The sequence below is a fragment of the Anomalospiza imberbis genome, chromosome 11, assembly GCF_031753505.1.
Source record: "Anomalospiza imberbis isolate Cuckoo-Finch-1a 21T00152 chromosome 11, ASM3175350v1, whole genome shotgun sequence".
NCBI classification, from domain to species: domain Eukaryota; kingdom Metazoa; phylum Chordata; class Aves; order Passeriformes; family Viduidae; genus Anomalospiza; species Anomalospiza imberbis.
The window spans coordinates 20296725-20314920 of record NC_089691.1 but is presented as its reverse complement, the minus strand read 5'-3'; the positions used below and the strand labels follow the sequence as shown (position 1 = coordinate 20314920).

Below are 18196 nucleotides of genomic sequence, written 5' to 3'. Positions count from 1 at the left end.
TGTGGAAGGAGTCTCGTGAACAGCAGACCTGGCTCCATGGGCGAAGTCACTCTGGGAGCTTCCCAAATAAGTCGATCCACATTCATCAGACTCTCAGAACAGACATCAGTGTCAGAGTTGTCCTAGGAACATAAAACAAAACCCAGAGAAGACCCTTCTTTGCAAAGATTGTCCTTCCCCAGAGGATACACAAGCTCTTTCCTCGAGCAGTGTTCTCAGCCTGGAGATGATAAAAGGTTTGGTGTGGTCAGCTAAAAACTTGACCATAACTCCTAAATTCACATGAGAAGCATTGGGTCACTATGGCACAGTGACAGAACAAAGCCCTGTGATGAACAGACAGCTTTTTATTACTGAATAGCACATCAGACCTCAAATTTCAGTACAGAAAAGGGGAAAACTGGAATTCTACTGTCTGTCTTTCCACCTAAAAATTAAATTACATGGTATTTTTGCAGCAGTATTTGCTCCTGAAGGTTACATCACTTCCAGTTATCCTGAAGTCAACTGAGAGCCAGTTCTCTTCTAAGTGCACTTCTCAGAGCTGGCAACAGCTTGGAGAAAAGATTATCATGCAGGAGCAAGATTGCACTAATTGCAGAAATAGGTGTTTCAGCTGCTGCTGGTTTGGAATATTGGAGTGAATTAAAACAAATGAAGCTGACATTAAATAGATATTTAGAAAAAGTACCAAGGCTGGGGAAGCAGAGCTGGGCAGGAGATGAAGGAGGTGTTTTATGATGTGCAGTGTTTCGTGATCTCATCGCTGTTCGTGTCACTGAGTGCACAAAGTGACCTGAGTCTTTCCAAGAATCTGCTGTAAGACATGGGATAAAAGTCCTGCTGTCCCTCTGCAGAAGATGCCACCAACAATAAGCCAGTCCTTGGGTCAGCAAGACATCTGGAAGAGAGCAGGGTCAGAGAATCCCAGGGTGCTTTGGGTTGGAAGGACTTTAAAGATTATTCAGTGCCACCTCCCAGCCCTGCCCTGGGCAGGGACACCTTCCACTGTCCCAGGCTGCTCCAAGCCCCAATGTCCAGCCTGGCCCTGGGCACTGCCAGGGATCCAGGGGCAGCCACAGCTGCTCTGGGCACCCTGTGCCAGGGCCTGCCCACCCTCCCAGGGAGGAATTTCCTCCTAACCTGTAATCTAAATCCCTCCCCTTTGAGTTTAAAACCATTCCCTGTTATCCATCACTGCCTGACCATGTAAAAAATCACTCTTCAAGTCTCATCCCCTCCCCATGGCTCATGCTGCTTCCTCCAGTCCTCCTCACACACAGCCACCTCAGATTCCACGAGAAGCTCTCATCACCTTGAACAAGTTTAGTTCATCAGCTGGAGCTTTCTTCTCCTGCAGAGCAGTGCCTCACTCTCCAACACATCCAGCCTCACGTGTACCACTCAGGAGATGCAGAGACAGTCTCCAGTCTACAGCTGCTCTAACAAAAGCTGTTTGGCTGCAGGAAAGAAATAAACTGGCAAAGCAGAGGTCCAAGATGATGCAGAGCATTATTCCCCTCCACAGGTCTCTGAATAGCCACGACTACTAAGCAGCATCTCTAACAAATACAGATTTTTGCCTTTATCACTCAGACTTGAACCAAAACAAATGCACAGACTGGTATTGCATGCAAACTCCTTTTTGTATCTAGGGCAAATTCAGTTGTGAGCATTTTCCAGAAAACACTGATAAAATAAAAGCATCCTCAGGGAGCCCTATCCCTTCCTTCAGCTGCTTATTGCACATCTTGCTCTAACAGCTCATCCAACTGAATTTTGAATCCCAGGTGCTGATGAGGACTGAAGCATTTTGCCAAAACCCAACTGTTTTAAAATCAGTGCCCAGAAATTTTTCACCAGTGTGTAACATTTGTGAGGCTCAGTGAGGTAAAGGCAGAACAGGATCCAAGTAGGTTGAAAGGTGTTACATGAAAAGATTCAGAGGATAAGATGTTAATAGGGTGGGGGAGAGGGGTTTTCTCATCATTCTTGCTCATAATCTTCCCTTTACATGGTGGAATAATCTCAAAATAGGGATTATTATAATGTATGAAGGCCTAATTGAAAGAAGGTGCCGTGGTTAACTCAGGAACCGTTTAATTCCAAATGCTTTTATCATCCCTTGATGTGAATCCACATTTAAACATGGAGGAAAAATACATGGTGTATTCAGGAACAAACAAAGGTATTGTCTGACATAAGAAGCTTATGTAAATGTGGGATGGCAGAGCTCCTTTTGCCATAAACCTTTCAAATACCTCAATAAATCAAGAAGGAATAAATAAAAGAAATTGTCTTTTAAGGAGGTTTGCCATGAGATTTCACCTGTCCAAGACTGAGGACAGCAATCCTCAGGGTAAAAAAAAAAAAAAAAAAAGATTTGCTAGAATCTTCCTAGACAGCAAATTGCAAATAAAATACCAACTTTTGTGTGCTTCCTTTATGGATCCACTGACAATTTGCTGATTTTCAAAGCAAGGTGACATCATGCAGGGCTGGATGCACCTGCATGGGTGTTTGGCATCCTTTCAGTCCCCCTTTGCAAGCCAGTAGATTTAGTTTTGCTTTTAAAGGCAGAGAGAAATTAAAAAATAAATTAAAAGGTGCCTGTACTCCAGTGGCTTAAAGCCTTTGAATGTAACACAGTGAGGAAAACGCAGGACCAGAAATCCTGGATATTTCCCTTCTACCCAGTACAGCAGCTATCCTGATATAATCTCAGGAAAATCCTTCACCTCCTTCTTCGTCTTGCTGTTCTCACCTTTTAATTTTCCTTTTAGACTAGAAGTACTTTGGAGAAGGAACCATGTGCTCCTAAATATGAACAGAATCCTTTAGTTCTCAGTGTTCTGCTCCCAGTTGGAAGACCAACAATTCTAATTACATGGAGGCAGGATGCATGTGGATGCAACATTACTTTGTTCAGCTTAATCAGCTCAATTCCATCACTGGAATCTCTCTCAATTATAGGAGAATCCATGTGTGCCACCGAGACAGCAGGAATCAATCCTAATTAATCCCCACTGCCTGCACCATTCTCCTGTGCAAACAGAGAAGGGATGTGAGGTGTTCCAAACATGGGTGGGAATTGTGAATTCCTTCTTCTGGGAATCTCTTACTGCCCCATAAGGACAAGCTTGTGCTGTGCCAAGCAGGAATACCAGCACTATTTGTGGCAGCAAGAGCAATAAAATGGGTGTTTCGAGCAGAAAAGCAATTGGAAGAGTGATCAGAGGCCCTTCTAGAGAGAGCAGGGTATGACCCACCTCCCTTCTGAGCAATGGGTCCATGGATTCATTCTCATTCTAAGAAAAACTAGAGAAAAAAAAAAATGAGTTCCCTGAGTTCTATACCAAGTGAGAACTTCATAAAGTAATTTCCTCTTCCTTTCAGAAAAGATGAAATTCTGTGTTCTTCGTAAATCACATCACAAATCAGTACCAAACCAAAATTCCCCTAAGGGTGAGCAGTGGGTTTCCCCACACCTGGCAGGGCCTCCTGGTTCACTCTGCAGCTGCCTCCAGGCTGTCCTGGGGGGAACAGGGAGATGGTTTGACCCCAAGAGCATCAATGACGTGCACAGACAATTTCAGAGTGCTGTAAGTACCTCTAGAGCATCCCTGGCAATCAAGCTTCAAGTCTGAGTGTACTCTTACAAAATGAGGGAGTCAATGGGTTGCAGTTGTTCCCTTTAATCATCTTTATTTGTATATTAGGCTCCTGAATGTGCTGCTTCCTGCACTGAAGTCAATTTGAGCTGGAAAAGACATGAGCACTGGCTTCCCAAAAGGGTCATGGACGGGGTCACTCAGTGCTCCCAGCTCTGACCCCAGTGCACAAACCTGCTCTCATTTTTATCCTCCCAGCTCTGAGTATCTCATCTGCTACAAACCCACACAGGAATTAGAAAGCTGCTGCATCTCAGAGAATGATTTTTGTCTGCAGCATTGACACAAATCAGAAACGAGTGAAATTATTCAGCAGAGTTGAAAAGTCAGGAGAAGAGGGCAATGAACCAGAATGGCACCCAAAACCCTCCTGCAGCACAGCACCCTCCCTTTATTTGGTGCAAAGACAGAATGCTGCTTACTCCTGACAGGAATTGCACTTCCAGGAGTCATATCCATATATCAAAGAATACAGAAGGAAATATAAAACAAAACTGGAGGAGACAATCAGCAAGATTTTGTTTCAAACTTACAGTTGAGATCACAAGGTCAATTCAGATTTCCAGCTCTCCTTGTCCTAAGGATAAGCTGAATGATGCCACTCTTCTCCAGGGCCAGATCTGGAAAATATACAAATCCTTTGTTATAATTCGACCTTGCAAAGATCTTTCACAATGGGGATTATGGTGTTGGCAGAAGATTATTCTGCACCTGTTTCCCTGACCTTTGTCCCTCTCAGAGGAAGTGCAAACACTGGTGACATCAACCCTCAGCAGTGCCTTGTCACTCCTGTGGAGACAGAGCTGGGATGCGGAGAGAAAGAAGGGAAAAGGTGATGAAGAAATAAAACCAGAAGCAGAAACTGGAAAGCTTTTTTTTCCCCATCCAGCACTTCTACCAACAGAGCAAAACAAAAGATGCACAGGAAAAATCAATACAAGCCAGTGAAAAGAAAACCACGTTGGAAACGTACACAGGGAGAGGCAGGAACGCCCTGGCATTTATTCTAGAGTTATATAAAAAACTACATCTCTCTTTAAAATATTGGGAAAGCCTGGATGAAACATGTCTGATATAAAGGGTTGCTGAGATGGAAGTGACTGACAACATCCAAGGGGAAAAGAGACAGATGAAAACCAGGCTGTTGCAGCTGGATGCTCTGACTGAAGTTAGATGTTTCTTAGCAGGAGAGAAATGTAATAACTTTGGAAAGAAAAATGAATAAAGCTGGAGAATGTCCTCTGAGGAATGAGTGAGAGGCTGGTGTCACAAGCACTGACAACAAAGCTGGAATCCAGCTTGGAATCCCAGTTTTCAAGTGGGATGAAGCTTTTCCTTTTCTCCCTGTTAACTTCCAACCAACCATAAATGGGATTAAAGGACCTAATAAATTATTACCATTTTCTGGGTTTGTTACCTGTGTTTTCATACCAGGCTATTCCTGGTGTTGCAATATTAAATTCTGTCATCCCTTGGCTGCTGATGGGAAGTGGGAACTTCTAACAAGTAATTTTGCAGGGCTGTTATTAAAATCTCATTCTGTCTCTAATAAATACTGTCTTTAATATGGATCACATCTGTAACTCTCCAAAAAAAAAGAGCTCTCCTATGAAAAAAATAGTGAGTTTTATCGACTCAACAACACAGTGTGCCACCAGCAAATCTCTAGCTTAAAATTCTGAAATGGACATATTTCTTTTAAATAACCCTGAATCTTTTAATCCCATCTCAATAACAGCAACATGAAAAGAAATAAATCTAAGTTTTGTACCTATGTGATACCAAATTCTCCTTGATTTCAGCTAGACTATAAACACATCAGTGACCCAAATTCCTGTTTCTGAAAAGATAGGTTGAGATTGAATTTCCAAAAAACATAAGCTATTTTTAAAATACTCCCCAGTTTTTCATTTTCATTCATTCTGATGCACATATTTAAGCAGTTTCCAGTTTTTCAGTGTTCTTGGCCAAGCAGAAATATTTATTATACTTGTAAAGTTTATATTACCCTGTAGCAAAGCAATTTATCATTACTATACATGGGTGACTTTGCTGATTACTAAAATACTGTTAAAGTGAAAACTGTTCCACTCACCACTCTTCTCTAATTTATTCCTGTTGTTTGACTTCAATTGGAATAATTCTGAAAAATAATACATCAGAGTCAGAAATGAGACAGGGGTTGGATAGACAGGAAGGAGAGAAGGGCCTGGTTGGTGATGCTGAGATGTTCTGAGAGGTTTAGGGTCTGGATAGAAATGGAAAATGGGAAAATGAGGCTCAGGGGGACCTTTTGGCTCTGCCCAAATCCCTGAAAGGAGAGAGGGGTCGAGTTCAGCTCCAGGGAACAGGGACAGGAGGAGAGGGAATGGTCCCAGGCTGGGCCAGGCAGGCTCGGGGTGGACACCAGCAGGAATTTCCCCATGGAAAGGGTGCTCAGGTACTGGAACTGCCCAGGGAGGTTTGGGGTGCCCATCCCTGGAGGTGTCCAAGGAAGGGCTGGAGGTGGCACACGCTCCTCAATGTGTGGATCAGGCACAGCTTGGGCTCAATGGTCCTGTTGGGATTTTCCAACCTCAGTGATTCTGGGAAAAGTTACCCAGGGATGAGGGAACACATCAGGGCAGCTGTCACAGCTCCACTTCAAACACTGCAGAACCACACAGGGTGCCCAGAGCTGTTGTTCCTGCCACACCTTTGGTTTTCTTTGTCTGGAGAAGGTTTTGGAGAAAACAGAGTAATTTTTAACAAGCCCATGAGAGGCACTTAAAGCTCAAAGTGTATAAAGAAGAAAATAAGATAAATATTCTAGATCTATTTTTTCAATCCAGTAAAAATCAAGGAATCATTAAAGCTGGAAAAGCCTTCTAAGATCATTGAGTCCCAACCATCATCCCAGCACTGCCAGGGCCACCACTGACCTATGCCCCCAAGTGCCACATCCACACATTTGATAAATTCCTCCAGGGATGGTGATTCCACCACTTCCCTGGCAGACTGTTTCAATGCCTGGCCACCCTTTAAGTGAAGAAGTTTTTCCTAATATCTAAAATTCCCCTGGTGGAGCTTGAGGCCATACCAAAATGTCTTAGGTTCCCATATCCCCATTGAATGCAGGAATAGATAGGACAAATTCTTCTTGTTAAAAATACCTCCTTTATGTCTCATTTTACAGTCCCTGTGGCTGAATTTGAGCTGGAATTTTGCACTCCAGGTTTCCAACTAGCAGGATTATTTATGGCTGAATCAACAACTTCTCTATGCAAGGGGCTGCGATGGCAGCCCTGAGAGAATGGCCCCCAAAAGCTGCAGCAGGTCCTGCTGTAAGTTTTGGGTTCAGCACTGCCCCTCCTTTGGTCTGGGAACCTTGTAAAATTAAAACATGACAAAATCCAAATGCTGGTAAGCAGATCAGAGCACTGAGCTCATTATTCTGGTCTTGTCATTCCCCAGCAGTTACATTTTCCTCTTTCGTTTGCTGTCATTGTAGCGATAACTCACATAATTTTAGAGTTGCACAAAATGAAAATTTCAACAAAACACTTATTTCTCAATCTGAATTAACCATGATTTAGGTAATATTTCCACATCCTCTCTTTTTCCTGGAGTTGAACCTCAGGTCAAGTTGTAGACTGCTCTTCTCTGACAACAATTGCCTCAATCAGAGTGGTCGCTTTACTTCTTAATGAGCTGATTTTTGTTCTGTTTCTTCCTCTGCCTTATCTTAAAATGCAGAAGATGGTAATTTACTTTAGTGCACAGCAAATCCCCTCCAGTAAGAAACACATTCTTCTGAAGCCAGAGTGGCCAATAGCAAATAAAGTTCAGTTCTTTGGGTGATGTCAAAACAATGCCTGATGGAAACAAAGGCAGCTGCTTTGATTTATATTGCCTTCCCCCAGCACTACAAGCCAGCGCTCTGCTTGCCCTTTTCTCTGCAGTTGCACATTAAGCAGAATGCTTTAGAGATTTTCCCCAACAACTCCCAGATCTCTTTCCTAATCAGTATTCGGCACATCTTTCCTTCAGCAGATGCGCGATTCCCCCGCTTTGTTCCAGGATTCATTGTTCTCCATTAACTGCAGTTGCCATTTATTAGTCCAGATGCGGGAATGATCCAACGACCCCGTGCGGGTCGGGGTGTTCACAGCCACCCACCCACCCGCCTGTGCTCCACGGGCCCTGGGATCATCACGCATTTAAATGTATGCACCGAAACCAGGGGCTGTTTACGTGAGATTTATGATGTTCCCCAAATGTGCCTATGATGGCAAAATGTGATTTTTCAGCTCAAAGGGAGCCATCTTCAAAGATGGTTTTTGAAGATTTGCTCTTCCCCAGCTCTGAGAACACAAAAATCCACAGGAGCAGATCCTCAGCTGGTGAGAAATCTTGTTAGGATTAATGCTGCTTGGGTTGATTTACACCAGGTAAGGGTGTGATCAATTAAATCTGTGCTGTGAACTATATAATTTTTTTAATGAAAATTTAAATGTAGTCATGTTAGGCCACAATACTCATTTTAGGGGAAAAAAGGAGACAAAAAATCAAGCATGGAAACACTGGGAGAGTCCATTCTGGAAATACAGACAAATTGGTAGGAAATGGAGTGTGTCATGCTTAAATATTCAAACTGCTGATAATATAAACAGGTGGCAACCATATAATATAAAGTACATCAACTTGGAATTCTGTAGACACTTGGATGATAGGAAAATAGGATTTCACATCATATTAGCCCGCTCGTCCATGAAATCCTATATCCTTCTTTCAACACTGGCTAGTTAATTCCTCAGTGGAAGACAATCCCACCTCTCATAATGCGCCTCAGAAACACAAAATGCCGCAAGACACAAGAAGCAGGAAAATAAAGTGCAAGACAGCCCTTGAAAAAATTTGGAAAAAGCCAAGAATGAGAGCTCATAGTTTAATTAGGAGCCAAGATTTGCTATCGTAGAGCCAAGCTCAGCTGGGAGCTGGGTGGCTGGAAGTGAGCGCTGCTTTCCCCCCTGGGTTATAACCCAGCTCCCCATCAACCCTGCCTCAAATTTATGATCCCAGTGCCCTTTGTAAATAAAGATGTTTCCACTTCATAAAGCCAAGGGTATTACTGGCAGTCACTCTTCCCTTTCTCCAAGGGGGGTAGAGAGGGTGGCAACTCAGTGACCCTTCCTTTGTGACAGTCCCTCAAGCCAGAACCGGGAGTCTCTGTTAGGGACAGGTTCAGATAAAATCTGACAGATCATGTCAAACCCTGTGAATATTTTCTTGGCTACCACAGAAATAACTCTGGGTTTAAATTAAAATAAATATTCTGGCATATTGTGGCTGCATCCCTGGAAGTCTCCAAGGCCAGTTGGACGTTGGGTCTTGGAGCAACCTGGGATCCAGGTGGGAAGGTGAAGCCATGGGAAGGTGTCCCTGCCCATGGCAAGGGGTGGAATGGGTGATCTTTAACTTCCCTTCCAATCCAAGCCATTCTGAAATTCTGTGATTTATTGCTTTAAAGCTGTGTTCACACTGAAAACTAAGCCTGGAGCGTCATCAGAGGACTTCTAAAGGAACTGCTCCTCCTTCAGTTGGGCAGACCCTAGCAGGGCTCCTGCATCATGTCTCCACCCTGCCCCACACACAGTTTGGGGTTTGTACCCTCTTTGAGAGAAAGCAAATCCCACAGCAGCCAGGGGAAGCATCTCAAGAGCCAGCACAAAATCATATCTTTGTACCTGAACTCAAACCACACCATTTTCCCGCTAGAACTGGGTATGGATCCTGTAACACAGCATGGGCACTTCCTTGCTTTGTTCCCAAATGATTTTTTCCCTAATACACACCAATAAAATGACAATTTCCAATGAAATGGTTTCATAACTGTAAACTGTTCTAAAAGATGAACTCAGGCAGGAGCTAATGATGCAGTGGATTTACTAAGCCAGGTCTAAGCACACAAGAGTGATGGGAAAAAATATCCTGTCCGATACTTTTTTAATAGACTTTGGATAATAATAGTATACAGAAAAGCATCATTTAATATCTTAAATGATCCATCTTGTCATTCTATGGCTTCATCTCACATGATCTATTGCTTTACAGCATGCTATTATGTATATAGAAAAAACAGCTTGTAATAAATTACCACAGCTCTATTTACTCCTCAATATCTGCTTCCTTTCCCATTTAACCCGTGCCAGTGTAAGCCCATTTCCAAAAACATGGATCCTTCTCCTAATCTTTGTGAGCCCTTTTTAAGCTTAGATATTTGTGATATCTCTCCTGGTTAGCAAATATTCAGGGTGTGACCACTAGACCTCAAGTCTTACTGATAAACACCAGAATTATAAAGAATTTTGATCCATTTTTGAAGATGATGGGCAACTCAAGTCCTATACCTATGAGGAAAGGAACAAAATACCTTGGAGAAGCTGTCTTAATTCCCCTCATGTGTTTTGGAAACCTTCTTGATAATACTTGCCTTGAAACACCTTGATAAAGAGCTCAAACCTGGATCCTCCTCGTACTCTTGGTGCTGTTCCTGCACTGTGACGTTGCCAAGAGCAGATGGGTCTTCCAAGGTGGATATTTCTCCTTCCCATGGCCTGAAATTGCACAGTGAATCCTGGGAATCACATCTGGGCAGAGTTCAAAGGAGATCTGGAGATGTTCTAAAAATGAAGATCCCACAGAAATGCCAGAATAGGGCGAGCACCAAACGCTTGCTCAGTTCTGGAGCACCAATTCATGTGCAGATCCCAGCACAGCTCCAGATCAAGGCTGTAATCTCCTGCATTTGTCAGTCTGGAATTCCTAAACAGCTTCCTCTCTGCTCTTATAAATGACATCTTTTGATATGTGTTATCACATTTTTCCATTCCAATTCCATTGAAACTGTAGAGCAGCATAAAAAAACACCGAATTATTCCTGCTAGATTCAGCAACTGGAATTAAAGAGGGTTTTTTCTTTCTTCTTGAACATAATTGTAATATTTCATATTCCTTCTACAAAGAGCAGGATTTAATGCCTGTTATGGATTTTTCACCCCCTTAGAGAATTTCTGAAAAATTCAATTATTTTTGGGGACTGCTTGAGTTTCTATCTCCCAGTGATGATGAATTACCCATTGTAGTGGCCAACTTAAAAACAAAAATACACAAAAATCAATTGTTTGACAAAAGGAAAGACACAGAAAACCTGGGACTGGCACACACTGCCTTTGCCTGAGTTTATAAATGCACTAATTTCAATCATTTTGCCTTTTTAAACACTTTCTGCAGCAGCATCTGATTACATCGCAGCTTTTTTGCTTTCCCATAGAGAGTGACTTTGCCAACAAGATGATTTGCCATCAAGAAATTGTAATTAACTTAATGAACTTTGTCTTTTAAACAGTTGGAGATTCAAGAGCTAAGAGTGATGATTATTCACAAGTAGCAGAGTTTGGTTTCAAACATACATATTCAGTGCCAGATATCAGCAATTTGCATCTTAACGTTTTCATGTTCAGACCTGCTGACTGTCTAAGGAATAATGTTATGCACCAAACAATAGCTTTAGAAATAACAATAAATAACTGTGAAAATGGAAACAAAGTGATGCCTCTTGTAATGAAGAGTTTTAGAGCTCAAATCTGATGCTAAAAGAACATTGCACCAGACCACAGCAAGAGTCCTTCTGAGGAGTCCTGAGATCCAGCTGGAAGCCAACTTTTCGTTCTGTCCATGAATCTACAGACAAATTATATCTCCTACTTTGGGCTGAGCAGCATAAGTTGTCAAGAAAAAATACAGCTAGCCTGGAGCTATCAGTGCAAATTGTTGGGATGCCAAGTGCTGGAGCTTTGAGAACCGGCTGATTTTCCTTCTCTAGGAGTATTTTATATTAATCTCATGCTAAAGAAATCCAAAGTATTGCATTGGTGAAATGTGACTGAGTTCAGTGCTGGAATTTCCCACTGCACACACTCAGCCTGGTCTCATCCCCCCACCATCAGATTTTTGGGGTTGGGGGTTTTGGCCATAAATTTCTCAGCAACTTTGAAGAAAATTATGACTTTTCACAGGGAGTAAAGGAAATGTAAGAAACACCTGCAATGTCCTTCCTCTCTGAGGAAGACTCAGCATCTTCTCCAGGAGAGACCCAGCTCCTTGTCTCTAAAATTCATTACAGGGAACTCTGGCTCTGAGCAGGACCCTCTACAATATCCCCAGTGAAAAAGGAAAGCTGTGAATGTTCAGAAGTGGGTTTAGATGGGATGTTAGGAATTCTTCCATGTGAGGGCAGTGAGCCTCTGACACAGGTTGCCCAGAGAAGCTGGGGCTGCCCCTGGATCCCTGGCAGTGCCCAAGGCCAGGCTGGACAGGGCTTGGAGCACCCTGGGACAGTGGAAGGTGTCCCTGCCATGGCAGGGGTGGCACTGGGTGATCTTTAAGGTCTCTTCCAACACAAACCATTAACTCATTCTATAATTTATCCCTCTTCTTGAAGCAGTTACCAGTGTACAATTTTCCCATTGGCACAAACCTTTTAAGCAGACCTGTAATTTATCCTAAAAAAAGCAGCAAATGAAACCCTGCCACCAGCACAGCCCATGGAGTTCCACACTGCTCGAGACAGGGACAGCCCTCACGTCTGCCTTGGGATCACCTCCACACCAAGGAAAAGAATAAACTGGGGAAGAGTGAGTGATACATCTCTGAGAAGCAAGGTGTTGAAATTCCATGGGCAGCTTGCCAGTTTTAATGGGTGACCTCATCTCTGATGCACTGAAAATATTGTTTCCTAAAATAAGTCTCCTGACAAACATTCATGCTGAGTATCTCTCTACCTTGCATGGCTTAGGTGAAGAGATTTGTCCAAAAAATGTGTGGGTTTTTTATTTTAGGGCATCACCATTTATCACTTTTCTGTTTGGATTGTTTTTTTTTTTTTTTTTTTCTAATTATTGCCAAGATATTTCCAGTCTAGGAATATTGTTCCTGTTCTGAATGTCACTCCATGGATCTCCTGCCAGATACAATTACATTGCCACTGAAAAGCAAGGAAGTTAAATCTCCAAGCTCTTACTCACTTGAGAAAAAGAGTCAAAGCAGTGGGATCCAGCTCCTCATTACACAACCCTGAAAGGAAATTTTTGACAATGTTCCTGAGCATCTTCACTGAGGACCCTCCATGACCCTCTCCTGTTGGAGGGGCTTTACAAAACCTCCAAAAACCCTGCAGATGTGGGGTCCTGCTTCCCTTCCTGCAGAGAGGAACCAAAGTGACCATGCTGCTCTCCAGCCCTTCAAAAAGGAATCTTCCCCCAGTGGTTTTCACCCTGCTGAGCTACAAAAGGGAAATGCTGAGCACATCCTAAGGTAGGAACAAAAGTTTTCTCCCTGTAGCAGCTGCAGGGTTTGGATCCCACCATAAATTGTAGATTAAATTGTGGGCATGAAGGCATGAAATTCTGGTAATGCTATTAACTCATCATTTTTATGTAAGGGCTGTCTGAACTACAAAACCTTGCTAAAACACCTTCCTAGCACGGATATGGCTCATTCAGGTAGATTCAGCTGCCCAAATTAATTTCTACTAAAGAATAACTGTATTTACATGAAGGCTTTTGCCAGTACAAACATGCAGATTTCCATGTGTGGCACACCCAAACTCCACATTCCTCAGCACTTCTGCCGTGTGCAGAATTAAATGTTACGTGAAGTCCTCCAAGAGCACAACTGCAAAAACAGTTCCCAGCTTTGGAGCAGTTTGATCTGCATGGTAAATCAAAACCTAAATTGTTCACCTGTAAAAATGTACAGGGTAATGGTGAGGGAATTCTGCATTGATCTGTGTTTAATCAACAGCAGAGCTCACCTCCAGCACAACAGGAACAAAGGAAAGTCAATAATATGGGTAAGGAAGGCAAAGAAAAAAGAAAAATAACTATAAACCAGCAAATATTCTCAATAAAAAGCCCCCCCTGAAAAAAAAGCACGACCACAGATGAAGAAGTTTGTCTCAGCGGCAGAGAGTGAAGAGCTGATGGTCCCACAGGACATCCAGAGGTGCCAGCGGGTTCATTAAACCCAAACTTGGCTGCTGTGCGGTCCAAATCACCTGATGTCTAGGGGCTTCATCTGGGCTCAGGCAACATCGTTTTTGTTGCAATCTTCATCCAAAAAACCCTGACGATGAACAGAATTGTCATTTGTGAGCTAAAATACAATCCTCTATTCCGTTTAAAAACACAGGCAGGCACATGATTTGGGGGGAATAAAGACAAACCCTGTCACTGCAAAGTGCGAGCTGCCGACAGCATCTCCTGACAAGTTCCTTGGGGGCAGAAATCAGTTCCAGCAGCTGGGTGAGCTCCCCCTGCTCTCCCTCACCTGCCCTGCCAGCAGCCCTGTCCAGTCCTGGCCTCATCCACACTGCATATTTCCACTGCTTTGATTTGGATTAAATTCCACCTGCAAATGCCATGGCTCAGTTACTTTCTGTGAGGGTTTCTAAAATCCAGGACAGCTTTGATGATCAGTTCTGGGCTGGAGCTGTTATTAAGTGCATGTGCTTCTTGCCTTTTCCTGAAGCAAAATCACAGAGAAAATGCTCTGTACAGATATAATTTATGAGGGCAAGCACATGTAGGGACATTCAGAGACAGGCTCAGCCCCTCCACGTGCTGAAATAGGAAAGATCAAGAGTTATTATGCTCAGGAGGTGGAGGACAACGTTGTCACCATTCAGCAACATCCCCTGCATTGCCAGGGGCATGAACATTTCCATACAGCTGGAAACAGTAATTAATTAAGGTTACCTTTTAGGGAATTCCTTAAGGGATCCTCACTATCCCCTAAGTTAGGCACTGCCTAAGCAGGGCCATGCAAACAGAGCAGTTTTTAAAGCAGTGAGGTAGAACAGCACCTCACCTACCCCAAAATAAGACATGAAAGAGAAGAAATGAAGGGCCAGTAAGAAAAAAAAAAAAAAATCAAAATGTTTTTCTTTCAGCACCATATTTACTGTGTGTACTACATTTACAATGTATGCCAGATTTATGGTGCTGTAAATGCCCCAGCCTCTACCTGATTGTTGGCCTTGATGTTTGCACTAAATGAACCAGAGCATAATTCTGAAAATAAAAGCAAAATAGACCTTGGTGAGCTCAGGGATTGCCCTGCAAACAGGATCCACCTGAGAGAGGTGATGGCTTGGGACACTCCATGTTTCAGTCTTCAGCCCTCCACGTTTCTTCTTTCTGTTTCTCACAGAGGCTTTGATGCCTCCTCCATTTCCAGTTTCTAATTAAACTCAATCTGGCAACTATTTCACTCCAGTGTGTCCTAATTTCTTCCAGTTTTTGGAAATTTGGAATTTCCACAGGCTTTGTGCACACAACAAATCTCAGGAAGTGCCTGCAGACATGCACAATTTGCTGCAGTAATTTTGCACAAGCGCTGCTCACGGTGATGAACTGGAAATTCCATGTGTTCCTCATCAAAATCACACTTAATTGCAGCTAATTCCAGGGCTATCAGAGGAAGTGCTTGCACATTGCCTTATCACAGCCCCACTGGCAGCCACTTGCACTTAGTTTCCCATTTATTTCATATCCAGTTCAAGGCTGCCTTCCTTGGAATTCTCCACGGACCATTTCCAGCCATCTTCACAGATCTGGTGCCCACGTTCAGTTTCATTGAAGTCCCTGGGAAATTTTCCATTGATTTTAATTGAACAGGCTGTTCAGCTTTTTTTTTTTTTTTTCCCTCTGGCAATGAAACATTCCAACCACAAAATTCAAGACCATGGGAGTGTGGGTCTCCTATTTTGTGGTGAAACTGAAAATCACCCTGGATTTTGTGAGATTTGCAAATAGGAAACATTTGGTGTGTTTTCCTCCTGAAACACACACCAGTTGTGTAATGGGTCTGAGTGTGAAACTGCTGTGAATTATGCATTGAGGTTTGTTAGAACAGGACTTGGGAAAACAAAACTTACTTTGCATTTTATGTTATATTGTCAATTTTCTTAAGTCTGTCTGTTGCTTTTTTCTTCCCCGGGGAAAAAAAAATTCATAATTCCCACATGATTACTAAAACAGTGGCTCATACCATGATTTGAAACAGGATTTCAGGCAGGGCAGATTTATTCCTATCTAGCCTATTACTGTTTCCATAGAATCATGGAATCACTAAGGTTGAAAAAGACCTCAGAGATCATCAAGTCCAACCACTGAATGAATACATACCGGAATATTTGAGCCCCTAGATCTGCTTCCTCGGCAAAATAGAACTATGAAAGATGAAACAGGGACATTGCCCATGATCCTCATCCTTTTTGAAGCAGCTGGGAAGAAAAGAAGAGGACGTGGAGGCAGCCAGAGAAGATTTCTTGGGTGACAATCAGTGATGGATGCTCAGTGATTCCCAAATAATTGTGCTCCAATTCCAGGCATCTCCTAGGACTGGCACTTCCCTCCTGGGATTCCTTCCTTCTTGGGCAGGAAAATACCCTATCCTGGTCAAATTCTGTGACTATTTTGCTTGCAGCATTAAAGGTCCGCTTTCCCCCAGGTGTCCATTCAGGGGGGCTGTTATGAGTTCAGCAGCACTGGCCAACAGTGAGATGCCTGCCATGGCAATGAAAAGAAATCTACAACAAAAGAAGTCCAGAAAGTTCAAGCCTACCTCAGGTTCACTGGTTTCTGCTCTATTCTTTCTTGCTATTCATCTCCCCACAATACAGGACTGCAGAATTCAAACACATTTCCTCCAGGCTTCTTTTGCTGTACAAAATAAAAGGTTGATTCCAAAAGAAACAGAAAAAAAAAAACCACTACCAACCAGAAAAACCCAAACCTCCAAAATATTATATGCTCTCCCTCCAAAAAAAAAACCCAAACCACCAAATAGAAGCCCAAAGCCAAACTGTGTCTTTTACACTCAAGTATCCTAACACAGAGGTTCCCCACACCAACAGCCAAGTGAAACCCAGTAATTACCTGGATTCCTCACAAAATGAAGTCCTGACAGCATAAAATTTCAAAATTTTTACCCGTGACAGAGCAAAAAAGCAGCCCCTCCTCCATGCCTGGCCAGGGCAAATGGGCATTGCTTAATGATTGTTGTTCCCCTCCAGCCAAGAGAGTGTTAATTGAATGGATTCCATTACCATAGGAATAGCAAAAACCAGATTAAAAACCAAGCCAGCTGTAAACTGAGCCAATGATTTTAATGGGAAGAAAATAAAGGCTGGCAATTGCGTGGTGAAGTGCATCAAAATGTTAATTGCTTGCAGCCACATCCTTCTGAACTAGAGGAGAGGGTGATGGAGATAAGATCTGATAAAGCTCAGCAGAAGTTCTGCAGTGCTGGTAATTGGTAATTCTGCAGTGGAAATGAATGGGTAAAATGAGGAATAAATATCTGCAGCAGTGTGGAATTAGTGCTGGTGTAAGTTCCAAACTAGCACGTTTGGCTTTTGGTTTTACACCTGTGTAAATCTATGTACATCTGTTTCAACTTGGAAGTTGAAATAGATGTACACAGATTTTTATTCTATGTGTTTGGTTAATTCTTGCCTTGATTTTTAGGCAAGGTTCTTCAGTGCAACCAAGCAGGGCCAACCTGAGAACCAAACATGACTGATACCACTGGTTTCTTCCCAAAACACAGTTCCCAGGACCAAAATTTGTTACACATTACAGCAACACACCTCAAAACACATTCACAGATGAGCAGCAGAACAATCCTTCCCAGGGTCCACCCTGGATTCCTCTTAGAAAATCCATGTTTTTTGTGATCCACAGAGGAGAGCAGTTTAGTCAACAGCCACCTGAGGCACAAGAAACTGTGGAAAATCCAGCCTTAAATACAAATTCCAAGTTGTTCCAAAAAATTCTCACCTTATCCAGACCATCCTGTCCAGGTGTTTTATAGATGGCTGAGCACACCTTGAGCCTGATCCTGACCCTGTTTGGTTTTAGGAACTGGCTGTAGGATAAATGTCCTTCTCACTGGCAATGTGAAACAGGACACAGAAAGAGGATGATTAAAAAAAAATCCTATTGCATTACTGATGGAATCATTGTTCTTACAGCCTCCCTAAATGCTAAGGGATGGAGTATTGATTTTAGTCAGACAAATCCCAAAATTACAGGAGGCTCTCCAAGCTACAGAGAGCACCCTGATGAGATCCTCTCAGCTCTCATTCCTTACTCATAACCACAGAACATCCTCAAAACTGCCCTGACGGGAGCATGGAGGAATGAGAGTCTGGGGAATTTGGAAATGTCAGAAAAATGCAAATATTACGGATTAGTATTCCACAGAGAGCCATAATTTCCAGTGTTTGCACTCATTTTAGCATTCCTTTTAAATTAAAGGCACAATAGGTAAGCTGGCAGCATGCAGATGGCTTAAAGGGTTTGAAACATCCTTATTCATAATTTTTATTTCTTTCTACCATGAGCTATTTAGAACCCATTTTTTGGTGCTCTTTCAAAGGTAACAGGATTTGGTCCGGAGACTAAATTCAGCAGGAAACC

At 42.7% G+C, this 18196-nt stretch overlaps 1 long non-coding RNA gene across 2 annotated transcripts; it reads right to left on the bottom strand.

Moving 5' to 3' along the window:
• Nucleotides 1-329: 329 nt before the first annotated feature.
• LOC137480879 (uncharacterized) lies at nucleotides 330-13956 on the bottom strand. Of its 2 annotated transcripts, none has more exons than XR_011003154.1 (3): nucleotides 13768-13956; nucleotides 4205-4291; nucleotides 330-901 (listed from the first exon to the last, which is right to left on the bottom strand). It is a non-coding gene; the product is annotated as an uncharacterized lncRNA (long non-coding RNA). The 2 variants fall into 2 exon arrangements; XR_011003153.1 differs by lacking the exon at nucleotides 330-901 and adding an exon at nucleotides 1297-1452 and having other exon boundaries at nucleotides 13768-13953.
• Nucleotides 13957-18196: the final 4240 nt, after the last annotated feature.